A 12,296-nucleotide genomic window follows, 5' to 3' on the forward strand; every position below is an offset into this window, starting at 1 on the left:
TAAAGTTCAGAAACTAATAAGCTTTTTTTTTTATTGAACTGGACGATTTTTAAAGTATTCTCTAAGCATCTTAGAACAAGAGAAGATTGTAGGCTTTCCCACAAAGGTTTTATATTACAGAGAGAAAGCATATATACTAGCAGTTTGAAACTGAACTTTGCTTTTATTCTTCAAATTAAACCCTTTGTTCATAAACTAAACCCAAGTCTCTCTTGGGGTTAATCGAATAACTACCAAACATAAAGCTAGTGATATTGCACCTTGATATTTGCTGAAAACCTGGCCTGGTTACCATGGATATCAGATTTGTTTGATCCAGAAGGAAAGTTGGCAGATACAACAGAAACAAGTCCAAAGTAAAATTCTGGGGGTGGGGGGGTGGGTATAAGGAAATTAAGATTATAAAGATAAATTTAATCCTAAATAATATTTAATCCTGTAGCTTGGATCTCCTCTACATATACTGATCAAATCCGGCAGTTTTTCTTACCTCAGTTTTCTCTAATGACATTTCTACTTCCTTTATACATCCCTCAAGGAAGGTTATGTCAGGTTCCAAATCTGATGATTCTACAGGCATTTTTATTGAAAGAAATATGTTGAAACAGTTTTCATTGTCATTGTTGTTGTGCAAATCTTTTCTATTAATTTTTCTCTTTCTATTCCTCTTTCCATTTTCATTCTTCACATCTCTATGGGATGACTTTGCCTAGTCAGATATCTTGCCAAACTTTCTTTGGAGTGGTTTTCCCCTCCACTTCTTTCTTGTTTATGAGACTAAAAGGTACTGCCCCACTGTTAAATGCGGACATTTTTTTGTTGTTTCTGAAGATAAGTAGAAAAAGACACTTGTGAGTATAAATAATTGATAAAATTAACTTGATAAGAACCACAGCCTGTCAAATAAAACTGTTTGAGATAAGACATGTTATTCTGATGACCAGAGAAATGAGAAATAATTTGCCTCCTTCAAAAGCAAAAATCTTCAAATGAAGATGCGGATAGATTCAAAGCATTCTTGTTCATCAGCTCATTTATGCACAACTATTTTCAGAATATTTAAGTATATAATTGAAAAATATATATAAATTAGTGCTTAAAGATAACAAGAATTTTTTTTTAAAGTAGAGATTGCTTCATTCTTTGCAATTGTTACCCCAACACCTAGCATAGTGCCTGGCCTCTAGTCAGCAATTGTTAAGTACTTATTATTGACTGAGTGTTGGGATCAAACAAGAAAGAGTCTATCTCTTCTTTTTTGAGTTTCACATTATATTTAGATGAGTCCATCAAGGAAGACTCAAATTCAAAGAACCGATAGTTGTAGAAAATGAGGCTGAAAAGGAGGTGAGTGCAGGTTGAATGAGATGCAGCGGACGGCATAAAGTCATAAAGTGACAACGAAACAGTTTACAGAAGTTAGAAAAGTATCACAGGGGACAGACAGGCTGTATAGCTGAGACAGAAGCTTGTTTGATAGGAAGAGAACATTATCGAGGTTAGCAAAATCTTCTGCTATTTCAATAACTGACTGGGCTTGTTGACCGTTAGCACCATCTATAGCCAGATTAAGGAGAAACTTGTTAGATGTACCTTTGTTGCCCTTTGATCTCCTCAACAACTTAAGGGAAGGGGGTGAAGATGAACATTAAAGCTGTTTTGATGTAAGCACTACTGTGATATCATTTCTTGAAAGCATATAACACTTTTTCAGTACCCTGCCAACATTGGCACTGCTTTGGTAACTTGAGAGTAGCAGAAAAGTGACTTTGCCCAGCATGTGAACTGTGAAGACAAGGAAAGGAACACGAAGCAGAGAAGCAATTCTGTTCTAACAGGTGATAAATAGAGTGCTTACTAGCCATCACTTCCAGTAGTCCAAAATTGTGAGTTGTTGAAGGCAAATTAATTTCCCCACTAGTGTCTTCTTGATAGGTTTTTTATTAGGTAGGAAACTTGTGGCCTTGAGGTCACATGTGGCATTTAGGTCCTTGGGTGTGGCTTTCTGACTGAGTCCAATTTTATAGAATAAATCCTTTTATTAAGAAAATTTGTTCTATGAAGTTTGGATTCAAAGGGCCATGCTTGAGGACCTCAAAGGCTACATGTGGCCTCGAGGCAACAGGTTGCCCACTTTTGTTACCCACATTTCCCCACAGAGATTGCTTTCATTTTGGGAAGAATTTGATCCAGATCTGTAAGTGGACTGATATGTTTAGATAATTTTTCTATGGGTTTACTATTGAATAAATAGGACTTGGTAATTTTTCTTGATTTTCCTTTGTAGTCAAGCAGTAAATAAATACTTACGATGCCCAGAAAAGTTCTGAGGAGTTGTAAGAAGAAAAGACAAGACAAAAAGAAAAATAGTGTTTCTGCTTAAGTTGCTTATAATTTAATACAAGAAAACACACCCTCACAAAAAGCTAAATAGCAATAGAGGAGATCAAAAGGCAAATGGCATGGGGACATGAAGAAGAAATCCAGAAGAGTGCAGCCAGGTAGAATCATGAAAATAATGGAAAATAATAGAGGCAAAAATCACCCCACATGACTAAAAGAGAAACTGAGCCAGAGCTCTGAGCCAAAACACTTCATTAAAGGGACATAGCCACCTCTAATGAAGTGGACCTCAGATCTTCCTCATGATTTGAGATACCACCTTCTTCTTGGGCCCTATTTTTATAGGACCGGATTCCTAGAATTGACTTTCCTGAGTGGCTATATGAAATACAGAATAACTCCATTAATGGACATAAAGCACTTAAGCCAAAATGAGCAAGTTGATATATCAGCAGGGTCATGGGTTGGGTGGAACACGAAATGTCTCTGCTGACTAAGTGGTCACAAGATACATAGTTCCTCCTTAGGCTGGACAAGAGGAGATGGTACCAGTTATATATATGTTCCGAAAACATATTTGGGGGAGGGCTTTCTGCACCATGCCACCACAAGTACTTGGTTTGGTCATGGAATATAAGAAAAATAGGCTGGAGCTATCTGTGTCAGCACGTTTGTGCTTACACAAGTAATCTCTATAGTTGTTAAACAAGAATTAAGATTTGAGGCCTATTACAGGAATCTCCTATTAAAATCTAAATTCCTACATAATTTATGCAGAATTATGGACTACTAAATTGTTTATTCTTATGCCTGTTATTGATTAATTGACTAAATATGTATTCCTAAATTAATATATTAAAATAATTGCTAATAATCATTACCCCTTATAGGATCAAACTAGAACAACCAATACTGATTAGAATTTGAGTATTGGTCCTCAACAAATCAACTTTCTCAGGGTATTCATATACACATGCCTCTGGATACACAGACACATGCACATGCATTCCCAGGATATTGGAAGTTTCCTAGTAGGAGGAAATCCACTAGACCCAACAAAATTATTGTAACTAGGGAAACTGACCTGGCAGGAACACGCCTAGGAAGATTTAGGGGTTATTGCTATTCCAAAGGTATCCTGCTAATGTAAGTGGGTGCATGATCAAACACTTTATAGGGTTTACTTATATTCTTATCAAATTTTCTTTAAATTATGTTTGCTTTCTCCTGCTTTATGAGATGTCACAGCTTATAACTGTCCATCATACTTTTTCATGAAATTTACATTTTAGTTTACATTTTAGTAAGTGTACTTTTAGTATTTACATATCTCCATTTGACAAGTACATGAAATTTTGCTACTAAGGTACTTTCTAATCTCTTTTGGTCTCCTTATAGCAAATTTGCTTACATTAGTGTAACTTTTGGATTAAATAGCATTTTTGTGTGTAAATGCAATTATTGTTGTTCACTTTTTCATTTAAAAATTAATAACTTTCTTAAATAATTGATGGTTAAATCTTCTTAATTGTATGTCATTTATTTTTCTCATTGCTGAATAGCAATTATTATAAATTCTTATTTTAGTTCTGATGAGTTTATAGTCTGAATTTGCACAGAAAGTTGACTCTCATATGACTAATAAATACTTTTCTGTCTATTAAAATATAGTCAATGTCAATTTTGATGAAAATATTTCATGTTCACTACATTTAGTGCATAGTAATATTTTCTGTGGAAGCATTTAGAATATGGAAACATGAGGCTATGTTATAATCTACAAGAATCAGAATCATGTATATTTGCCTCTTCCTCAATTTTTCCACATTTGAATATTTGTTGCAAAGATTTGTGTTTGTCTTTTTTGTCAATTGGGAAAGTGAAGTGAGAGGGAGAAATATATATGTGTGTGTGTGTGTGTGTGTGTGTGTGTGTGTGTGTATGCACTTGTTGATTAAAAAAATGAAAACAAAAACTTTGCAAAAACTTACCAGTCACATTGAAATATATGTTGGGGGAAGGGAATCAGCCTTTATCAGAAATTTATTATGTTCCAGGCAGTATACTAAGTGCTATACAGATTTTACTTCTGTTGGTCCTCATGACAGCCATGTGAGGTAGGTATTATAATGATCCTCATTTTGCAATTGAAGAAACTAAGGCAGATAGAGTTTAATTGACTTGCCCAAGGTCATACAACTAAGTGTCTGAGAAGGAATTTGAATTCAGATCTTACTGATTCCAGATCCAGAATTAGTTGGGACATCTGGCAGCCTTTTGTTGTTGATGACTTGATGTCCCATTTAATAAATTTCTTATAGTCTTGGGGCATACAATCAAACTGACTCCATCAGTTCATTTGCTTACCAAGGGGTATCTATGAACAATCCTTATGTTAAGCTATACCTTTCTTCTTTCATTTGATTTTATTTGCAGCAAAAAAGTTATTATCAAGAGGACTCAGCTCCTACAGTTATATATCTGCTAATTTAAAGGCTCTTGCATTAAGAGTACCAATAGCAAAATTTAAGTTAGTAGATGGCCTAAAAATTGTATGAATCTTAAAACCCTTTGAAAGCACCTGGACATGTAGTGGAAAAAGCTCTTGGGGCTTGAGTCACAAAAAAAATCTGAGTTTGAATCCAGCTTCAGACAATTACTATCTAGGTGATACTGGGCAAATCACATCACATCTGTTTGCCTTAGTTTCTTCAAATGTAAAATGGAGATAGTAATAGCATGTAACTCACACAGGATGAATTGAGATAATATTTATAATAGCACTTAGCATATTGCCTGACACATAGTGGGTGCTATATAAATGTTCCTCTCCCCTCTCTCTTCCCTCTTTTATTCTTTTCCATTTAATATGCTTTCATAAATCCTTAAGTGGACAGGGACTACACAAGATTGAAAGTGGGTTTTTATTTTTCTTTGTTCAGTTGATTGTCAATTCAAAAAAAAAAAAAAAGAAAACCACAAGTGACCAGAGTATTGGTAATATATCTTTCCATGATGAGCTAAGCTCAATAGAGTTGTGAGAGCAGTGAGGGACTAATACAAGATCTCATACTATTAAGACAACTTTAAGGTGATGATCTCTGTGTTTCATTAGTATTATATGAATTTTTCCTAGAGTATTTTTGAAATATTTTATTGATTACCCTTACAATTCCAAAGTATGTGTTGTCTATTGTTTATGTATTAATTGTTTTGAGCATGTCTTCTCGTTGAGGTTTGATGTCATGATGCCAGAAAACCTCTTGATATTGGCAATCCTAGCTTTCTCATTGATGGCTACATGTTTGATATGTCTTGACTTGAAACAAAGGAGCTTTTAAATATCATTTTTGTCATTTTTTTCAATTTGACTTTTGGATCAAAGCCTATAGGTGTAGTTTGACAATTTTATGCTTATTTAGTCCAAATAATATTGTGATATTGTTGGAGAATGATTCTATGATATGAACAACTTGCTTTAATATATCCCCCCACTACTACTGCAGAACTATACAATTTGATAACATTCATATACATCAAGTGTTCAGTAAGATATTTTAGTATAACTCACACTTGAACTTGAAACTATACTCAATTCTACTTAGAATTAATAATGTTCTTTTTATGACTGGGTAGAATGATATGCACTTTAATCTCTCTCTTTCTCTCTCTCTGAAAGATACTACATTTAATATGAATTTTTATTAACGTTCTTGTGTTGGTGGAATGGTTTAAATAGAAAGCAATTTTTTTCATGTGATTACCAAATTCCTGGCGTTCTTACTCCATTTGGTGTTATCTTATATCACTGTGAAATATAAATAGGTCATAAGTGAAAAATTGAGTTAGAAACATTACTGTAATATATGCAGTTGATAAATGTTGTAATGTTTTAGGATGGCTTATTGAAAAACAAAAAAAAAATATTTCTTTTTACGTACCTGGAACTTATTCATATACACTTTGTGTTCCTCAGCCAATATTTTTCTTTATACGTATAGATTTTTGAATGATGCCAAGTATACCACTATTCTTTATCAAGAATACAAAAGCATATAATTGACCTATACTTGGAGACAACAGCTCTGATGTTTTGGTAGAAGACAAGTGGTGGCTTTAGTTAAGAAAAGTGGAATCAGACTCAAGTCTGAGAAAAAGCTTTAAAGTTTTTGTTTGTTTGTTTGTTTTGCTAGCAATGTATTTAGCACTGCAAAACGTTTAAGCCAGTTATGATAGAAGTATTTTTATAATTCAGTCCAGGAATGTGGTTGCATATACGTATTACGAGTTGAGGAGATCATCCTTGGGAAATAGTTGGTGCATAAAACTAGGCATGTAAAAAGTCTAGCTTCATTGAGCAAGTTTGTAGAGGTTTTAGAAGAATTGCTACTGACCTGCAGAGGATTCAAAAGCATAGAGCATTTTTATATTACAATTAGAAATTATGTGCTCTGTAACCTTATTGTGAATGAAGTGTTGGCTTTTTTTACTATTATTATTGTTATTACAAAATTTTATAGTCCATGAGCATTCATTGAATTCCACGACTGAACCTTGATCAATCTATTAAGCTAAGCTTGCATTAGCCTAGAATGATGCTGAATTATTTATTTTGCTCTTTGTGACACACTGGCTACTTGTATTCTCTTAACCTCTTGACTTTGTTTTTAACTGTTACTCTGATTAATGGAATATGGAATTTCTAATTTGTGCTTTATTTTGCTGCTTCCCATTCTGCTTTCTGTGTTTCGTTGTTGTTGTTACTACTTTACTATGTACAACACAGTATCAGGCTATTAAATAAGTACTTAATTTGTGGTGTTGATTTGGTCGTTTCAGTTGTATTTGGCTCTTCATGACCACTTCTGGGTTTTTTGAGCAAAGCTGACAGGCCTCAGACTTATTGGGGAGTTGAGGGGATATCCATTCCAATCACATGAAGACTTTCTCTCAGAATAAGTGGATGAAAATAATTTGTTCAAAAGATATGAAGAAGATAGAAGCAGGTGCTATGTAGCACTTTTTAAACTGTGAGGCAAGACTCCTTATGGGGCCATGGAAAATTTGGCAAACACTGAATGATTTCCGAACACACAATGACTAAAAATTAATTAAAAATCAAACGTGTAATGCATCCAAGGTGTTTCTGGTAGCACTTGCCATATTTTACTGAACATCTTTACTACACTCTTGTTTCTGAACACAAAGCATGCACAATTTGCACTATATATGCCCCCAGGTCATGCAACATCAACAATTCTGCTGAAAAGTGAAATGGGGTTACCAGTGGAAAAAGTTTAAGAGGCCTTGCTATGGAGCACTTAGAGCTTGGTCAGACATCTAAGTTCATCTACTGCATCACATTCCATCACCATTCATCTTGAGTCTCATGTTTTCACTGAACTTTGATGACTCTGGAAGAGAATGTGAGGCTGACACCTTTGTGCAACTCTGTCTTACTTAAATCCAATTCATGCATGAGTCAAGATATCCTAACCCCCCATGATATGATCAGTCCTCTTCATAAACAAAGGATTAACAAGTTCTTAACATGTGTTTATTAACTTACTGATCTTTATTTGAATTATATAGTTTCCATTTCCAAGGTATTGATATAACCTTACACTGATTTTATAATGTAACCTTCAATATTTTTCTCAAGTTGATTTTTCCATAATTGTGTTTAACAGTCCTCAGAGAACTTCCAAACTCTGCTAGACTTGGTCTTCCTCGCAAAATGACTTCAGATCTGTGCCAGCATGCCTATGTCCTCCTTTATTTCTTCCTGTGGTAACAGCTTTCTCAAAAATGGTTTTCTGAAAGTCCTAAAAATCTTTATTTTATATATATTTTCTGTCAGATATTATGTGCGAATGCTTTTGTTTGTGATGGCTGAAGTAAATAAAATTTATTCAAATTATTCTGTTTTGATATAATTAATCCAACATTATAATTCATATAATAAAATTCAAGTAGCAATTTTCAAAATCCCATCAACTCTTCAAAATCATGTGACATCCGGATTCAGGATTGTTGTTGTTTTTGAGGGGGTGGAGAGGTTTACTTTTCATAATATAGTGAGAGTTTCCAGTAAGTACAGATTTTCAATGACATCAGGATCTTTACCTTATCCTTCACTGAATTTTAGTAAGTTTGATTTCAGTTCATATTTTTGTATAATGTGGACCTGCATTGTTCAGAAATATGGTATGTGTCATGGAGTTAATATAAAGCAACATGCACTTTTTTTTTGCTTTTAACTGGTAAGATCTGTTTCCAGTTTTCTTATGATATACTAGTAGGAATATTGAAAGCCTCCATATTTTCAGCCCATTACACATGTACTCAGGGTTTACCAGCTTCAGAGGTCAGCGTCAGGTCCACTGAAGTATTTCCAACTGTTAAGGTGATGGCATTTCAGATTTGTTTTGGTCAATTTTGCCTTCCTTGGTATCAGAATTCAGTGCAGCACCATTTGCTCCAATTTCCTACGTATTAACTTGAATGTCACAGTGGTTTCAATTATGGTAAGACTGTAACCCTTCATCATTTCAACTATTACTTTTACTCCTCTTCACCTTTGCCTCCTGGCTTCCCTGGCCTCCTTCAAGTCTCTACTAAAGTCCTAATTTTTTCAAGATACCTTTCCTGATTTCCCAATTAGATTGTGAGCAGGAATTTTTTTTTTCTAATTTTCTTTCTCTTCACCTCTAGAACTCAGCATTTTACCTTGTACACATTCGGCGCCTAAAAATGTTAATTGACGTACTCTGAGAAATAGGTCAATCATACTGACAGTGGTGTCTCCAAAGACTATTTTACTAACATTTCAGGATTCTTGAGAAGCTCTAAAAGCTGTCTCAGCTCTTTCAAGACCCCCCAAAATCTCTATTGCATATTGCATTGTATAGTTTTCTATTTTTGTTGTCTTCATCTGCCACTACTAATACAATAAAATACATATTTACTTAGCATCTACTATATTCCAGTTTATTTTCTCTGTAAACATTAATGATGGGCTTGGCCTTCAAGGTGATGATGATGATGATGAAGTTGCATGTATATAGTCCATCAAAGTTTATGAAACATTTAATGTACGTTTATTTATATTAACTTGTTTGAAGATATAAACATATTTTGTTTTTATTTTGTCCTTAATGGACATCTACAACAGTCTGCTTTTCATCTTAGTATAGAATCACAGAGCTTCACAAATGAACCTCACTGGCCACTTATAACTACAGAGGAAAGCCAATCCCTGTAAAATTGACTATTTTGCATTTGTTTTGACACTTTCAATGAAGTAGAATCTCTCTATTCCAAAAGTAGCACATTCCATTTTGGATTAACTCCAATTATTAAGAACCCCATCACCCACCCAACACACACATCAAGCCTACATATGTTCTTTTGAAATATCTGCCACGTGTTCCTAATTTTGGAGCCAAATAGAATATACTTAATTCCTCTTTGATGTTACTGCCTATTTAGTACTAAATAGCTATTATAATAAAACAGCACAAACTTCTGTTTCTAGGCTAATCTTCCCATTACTTCGATTGATATTCACATGGCATAGATTCAAAGAGTTTAACCATTCTAGTTGACCTTCCCTGGGTTATCTAGCTTATCAATCTCTTCTAAAATATGGTTCCTAAAATCAAGCATAATACTCTGGGTGTGATTTGGACATGATATAGTAGAGGTATACAAAATTACCTCTAAGTGCAATAGGTTGGGCAAGTTAGGTGAAGTAGTAGATAGCATGACAGACCTGGAGTCTAAGATTCATCTTCCTGAGTTCAAATTTCTTCAGACCCTTACTAGCTATGTGACCCTAGACAAGTCACTTAATATTGTTTGTCTCAGTTCCTCAACTATAAAAATAATGTGAAGGATGAAGTGACAAAACACTCCAGGATATTTGTCAAGAAAACCCAAAAATGGGGTCACAAAGTCTCAGTCACAGTTGAAATGACTAAACAGCTTCATTAGATGTCTTCAGTCAGTAAATGAACACTTCATCAGGTTCATTGTGAAGGTTTATCTTATTCAAATATGGCAAGTATTGTTGTTGTTGCTGTCCCTTGTTCTTGAAGAGGACCAAAATGACATCACGATGTGAGAGTCAAGTAACAGTATGTCCAACTGTGGTTGATCAGACTAATATGAACTTGAAATGTTCTATCACAGGCTGGCACAAATAGTTCTTGCAAGCTTTTGAGGTGGATTCTCTAAATTTGCGCATCTTGAATTTCTTTTGAGCTACTTCAATTCTGCTTTGCTCATACATCACAGCCCCTTATCTGATGATGGCACACCAGGTTTAGTGGTCCAATGCCAGTGTCTCTCATATCATGCAATCAATTACAAAGTTCTTAAGAGAGACCTTAAGAATATCCTTGTATTGCTTCTTCTGACCACCATGTGAACATACTTATGCTGTGTGAGTTCTCCATAAAATAATCTTTTTGGCAAGCATACTCTTTAAATCTGAATAACATAGCCAGCTCATCAGAGTTACAGTTTCTGAAGTAGAGTTTGAATGCTCAGAAATTTAGTTTGTGAAAAAATCCTCAGTATTGGTATCATCCTGTCGGGTGATCTTCAGAATGTTCCTAAGACAATTCAAATGGAAGCAATTCAGTTTCCTGGCATGGCATTGGGTGACTGTCTAGTTTTCACAAGCATACAACAATGAAGTCAGCACAAAAGCTCTTTACACCTTCAGTTTGGTAGTCAGCCTGATAGTTCTTTTCTCCTACACTTTCGTTTGGAGCCTCCCAAACACTGAGCTATCTCTGGCAACGCATGTGTCAATCTCATTATCAATGTGTACTTCCCTGGAAAGTACACTGCCAAGGTTATTGAACTTCTCCAGAGCACTCAGATCTTCTCCAGTTGCTGTAACTGATGATTTCATGTATGGATGGTGTGGTAGTGGCTGATGAACCACCTGCATTATCTTGGTGTTATTTGCTAGGCCAAAATGAGCATAAACAACAGAGTGACCTCTGGAACTCCTTCCAACTCTAAAATTCTTGAATTCCCTCTACATAATGAATTAGAGATATTAAAAGCACCTGTGAGGTGCTTTATGGACAAAGGAAGTGTTACTTCCTAGAGAAAGACATCATTGCAGATTTTGTTGATACAAGTTAACATGGACATATTCAAATCAAGAATATGCTTTAAATGAATATTTCAAATTATTCTTATTATAATTGGTTCAAATAACCTTTTTATTAGCAATATGGATGTGATAAATGTTTTAAGAGTCATTTTTTTAAATTTTCTCTTGCAAATCCTGCTATGACACTCCAATGTGTGTGAAAATGGGTGATAACTTTTATATTCATTACAGACTTTTCTTTTCCTGGTGTCCGCAAAAAAATGTTACAGATTTATAGTTTCTTTGTTTTAGGAAAGATCTCAGGATTCAAGCAGTCCAACTCTGTCAAATTAAGAATTCTTTTACAACATCATCAACAAATGGTCATGGCACTTTTCTTTGAAGAAAATTGAAAATAATTGAGAATTATCTACCATTTGAGGTTTCTCTTTCCACTTTTGGAAGAATACTCATTATCAGGAAATTTTCCCCTCACATAAAGCCATCTTCTTCTTTGTCTCTCCTAACCCTTACTTTTTATTCAACTCTTTGCAGCAGGGAAAGCAAATCTGATTCCTCTTCAAAATAGTAAAATAATAAACTTTCAGACAACTATAATCTTCCCCAAATATTTTCTTTGACAAGCTCAATACTCCCATTTTAATTGACCTTTTGATGAGATGAATTATGGTACGCTCTCTGTTTTGTTCTCCCACTTTGGAAAAAGGTCCATCGTGACAATGGTTTTTCTTAAGTATTACACCCAGAATAGAGCACAATATTTGAATGTAGGCTAAACTTTTATATTTCTCTGAATCTAGCCTGAACCTTACAATTATAT

Source organism: Notamacropus eugenii, chromosome 2 (genome assembly GCF_028372415.1).
Source record: "Notamacropus eugenii isolate mMacEug1 chromosome 2, mMacEug1.pri_v2, whole genome shotgun sequence".
Lineage (NCBI taxonomy): Eukaryota > Metazoa > Chordata > Mammalia > Diprotodontia > Macropodidae > Notamacropus > Notamacropus eugenii.